This window comes from Canis lupus, chromosome 4 (genome assembly GCF_003254725.2).
Source record: "Canis lupus dingo isolate Sandy chromosome 4, ASM325472v2, whole genome shotgun sequence".
Lineage (NCBI taxonomy): Eukaryota > Metazoa > Chordata > Mammalia > Carnivora > Canidae > Canis > Canis lupus.
The window spans coordinates 64,019,877-64,024,387 of NC_064246.1; positions in this window are offsets into that span (position 1 = coordinate 64,019,877).

Genomic DNA, 4,511 nt, shown 5'->3' on the forward strand with positions numbered 1-4,511 from the left:
ATAAATAATTAAAATGAAATGGAATTAGACGAGAGAATCTATAAGTAAACAAATATTTGAGACTGTTTATATTTCTGTTAACTAGTAGAGAATAGAAATGGGAAATTTCTCTTTGCCAAGTAATTCATTGAAGGTCTTAATCAATTTCAAATAAAAACCTCACAGTTTAAGTCTAATTATATCACTTTCAATTTGAAGCATAGTAATTATTAGCTCTTTTCTTAATTAATATTTTCAAGATTGCTGCACTAATTATCTCAGATTTTTAAGGTGGTATTTAAGAATATAAGTCCAAAAGAGACGATGTATTCCCACTGGTATTTAGGCTAGTTGCCAACTTGTCTCCCTTCTGACAATGCTGGCTTTGAACCAGGAATAGAGAAAGGAACAGCTGACATTTGGAAAACAAAACTTCATACTACATCGATATTTTAAATACTAGCTACAAAAAGCAGAAATAAGAAGTAATTATTCAAATTCAATATAGCATATCTGATCACTATTCTACAATTAATATTCTACTTTTTAAAATGAAATTAACCCCAAGTCATCTTTTTGCAAACTGAAGAATCTTACTAGCATTTTTAATGATAGCAGATGATGATCTTCCCTGTTAATACCTAGTGACTATAATTATTAAAACATAAACATGAATGGCAAAACATGAATGGTAAGCCAGGTGATAGATAAATGGAGGTTTATTGTACTTTCTACTTTTCATTATGTTTGAAAAGATACATAATAAGTTTTTTAAAGAAAAATACATAAGCATAAGATCATGTTTCTATACTGATGAAGCTATTAAAGAGATTCTATTAAGTTAAATAAATCTCTGGAAGACCTAACTAATGACATAGTTCAAGCATTGACTTCTGAAGTTCTTATCCTGAAAATTTTAATAAAAGAATTATTGAAGTTCAAGCCCAAAAACACTGATTCAGGTTAAAATAGAGCTTAGATAAACATGTCATAATTTTTCAAAAATGGAAAGCTCTGATTCAATGCTAGTCTGTTTTGGATAAGTCATAATACTAAAGAATATTGAAACCTAATGAGGGAGAGAGAAAAAAAAAATTACCTGGCCAAATTTTACTGCTGCACTAACAGCTTCCTTTTTAAAGTCTTCCAACTCTCAGTGCTGTTTTCCATTGTGAAGGTTCTTTCTTAAAGAGGTGAGCTGTAAAAGTAACTATGAGTGCTCCATCTGAGCTCTACAGTGGAACTATGCCTAACCCATTAAAATAAGCCCTGGGAATTTTGAGAAGGGTTAGAGCTCTAATGTCTTTTACCTGTGCCAAATTTGTTGCAAGTCCCCTATGTTAAAATTATAAGATAGGCCCTCAAACTTATGGCAGACACCAAACTATATCAAACAACTACCAGAATTGATTAATTTGGGAATTAGCTAATAGAACTGTCAGTGGACAATAAGTTGACCAGGAGGTAAAGATATTAACTGGACAAAGAAAAACCAAAGGACCTAAATCATCATTCTCAACCTGTATACAATAGCAACTAGTGGAAAAAAAAATATAGCCAAGAGAAATTGTTTAATGCCAATTAGCACTAAGATTATAACATCATCTACAGGCACATTAACTGCACATTTGAGCCAGATTTGGGTTCTGACACACAAGTCATTCCTCTGATATGCTAGTAAGATTTTCAGGTGGTTCTATAGATGAGGATCTCAAATTGGTCAGATAAGAGGGATATCTAAAAGAGAGAAAACAGAAAAGGAGGGCTATAGGTTAATGAGAAGACTCCTAATGGCAGAGCAGATTTAAATCCTGATCCCTGACCTATGGTGTTGTAACAGATTTTTTTCCTTTCTCCTGATCCTTAACCAAAGCATCTTCAAAATGTATTTGGTTTCTCTTTATTCTCCTGGTTCAATGGATCCACCAGCAGTGTAAGGAACAAGCTCAGTGACTATGCAAGTCCACAGGCAAGCAAATAGAAAGATAGGTGTATACATTTTCCAGTTTTTTCCCATTTTATCAAATATGTGAAGGTTCACAAATTTATTGCTAATTCATTATTTGGTAAAGACTGGTAGGTAGAAAAACAGTTAAAAATAATAAAACCCAAAAACTCATTTTCTGGAGAGAATTCCTATCACTAAATAGAAGAGAGTAGATAGGGCATTGGGATACACCCTTAACATCAACCTTCTCTGGGAGTCTTCTTCCTCTGTAATTTTATAATTACACACTCTCTCTTTCCTATGAGAAAGAAGGGAAGTTCCATGGAAACAGGAATTTGTGCCTGTTTTTCTTCACCACTGTATTCTTAAAACCTAGTACCTACAGTTGGCACTTAATAAGTACTTGTTGAATGAAAGAATGAGTGTTCCTCATATTACTGAGATGATAGAGTGATAATAGATTCCACCTTATTTTATGTTTCCATAGTTTGGAATTCTGATCTATACTAAATCTTTTTTTTTTTTTTTTTTTTTTTAGTTAGACTTCCCATTTTGATTTGTCCTTCTAGAAATCAACAATTCAAAGGATAATTTAAGAAAATAAAATATTTTAAAAAACAGGGAAGCCTCTTCCCCTTTATGACTATAAAATGAAGCCAGAAAATAATTGGGGTAACCATCCTAAATTACACTTCATTTGGGAGAGTCTATTGAGATAGCAATTATCCATTGGGATAATGATGAGTGTTATATTTTTGGCTATAGAGCCCAACTTGATTTTCTCAGAGCCATCCTCCTCCCTCTTAGCTGGCATTCTTTTTTGGCAAGGTGGGAGAGGGAAGGCAAAGTGAAGGGGTTAAATTTTTGGAAATACATTTTCCAAGAACTTCTATTTAGTAACACGATTATTATTGTTATATCCTTACAGGATAGCTTCCCCAGTGACTGATTTCCTTCTTTATAGATTATAAACTTGTCCTCAACATCATTTTGGTATTCCTTTGATGATCCATATTTAGCTGAATTTGCTACCTAACAGATGCCTGAATATTTAGAATCCCAAAGGACTACAATATCCTGTGGTTTCAAATTCCTGAGCAGTTGATCCAGCAATTCTTATTTTATTCTTGCTTTCCTACCATCCTAGGAGCCAGTAGCAGATGCTCATGACAGCTTATTCTCTATTCTCATACAGTTAATCCAAGTGGGACTCCAGAACAACAGCTTTCCCTTTTTTCTCCCCCTGGATTGACATTTCCTGTAGGTTGGTTTGTTGGTTGGTTTCTATGGTCAAAATTTCATCTCCCTTTGAATATCTTTAAAAAAATAAAACAATTCTAACAAAACAATAAATATACAATAAAATTTAAGAGGAAAATAAAAAATAAAGTATGAATTCTTTGGTTCCTTATTTTAATTTATATATGAATGCTCTTATTAAGTTAACCTGATATAAATGTAAAAGCAAGATGGAGCAAGAGCAGTGCTGCATGAATAATAACTAGACTTTCAATCAACTGTAGTATTTGCAAGGGGCTCATAGACGCAGAGTATCTAGTACATGGAATTAAACACCTGGAAGGAACTATCAAATTTCAAAAGAAAAATTGGCGTTCATAATATACCTGAATTCAGTTGGGCAAACAAAGTGGCTTGAACTTTGAAACTAAGTTCTAAAATAAAAGTCTGTTAACTTTTGCTCAAAACCTTTAAGCCGGTAAAAGATTATTCCAATAAATTTTGGTAAACATATGTAAAATCCATACTAGGACTACAAGTCTTAAGGAAAGTGAATTTCAACACTATATAAAGGATTATAGAATCATTCCACACATTTTTCAATAAACTAGCAAGAACCAAAAATTCAAATGACTAAAATTAATTGGAAAGGTAAACAGGGGGAACAGGGAGGAGGGGGCAGGTGAGAGGAGTTAACTAAATAACAAAAACTGGATACTGCCTATAAGGAGGGAAAAATAATCAGTGATGCAATTAATTGTACTTCTAAGTAATTAATAAAACTTTATTTAGGGGGATCCCTGGGTGGCGCAGCGGTTTGGCGCCTGCCTTTGGCCCAGGGCGCGATCCTGGAGATCTGGGATCGAATCCCACGTCGGGCTCCCGGTGCATGGAGCCTGCTTCTCCCTCTGCCTGTGTCTCTGCCTCTCTCTCTCTCACTGTGTGCCTATCATGAATAAATAAAAATTAAAAAAAAAAAACTTTATTTAGGGGGAAAGTTCTACCTAGCTTATTTGTTTCATATAAGGTGGTTCCACTAGTTGATCTTACCTTGAATCTCCATGGCTCTAAGATTATGGATACTGATGGTAACTGCAGGTGTGTAAATAACACACAACCCTGTAGTTACAAGTCCTTCCTTTCCTAATGAAGTCATGGTTAACGAATATTCCACATGTTAACAACCCTAAACAGGATGTAACAACTTTTTGGGTAATAAAAAAACTAACAAAGGTAGAAATTATGACGAGGCCATCACTAATGCACACGTTAGTGAGTGTTTGAACTTCAGCTGAAGTAACGATAGGTCAATTCCGGTAACTATTTCGTCTCCCCTTATAATGTG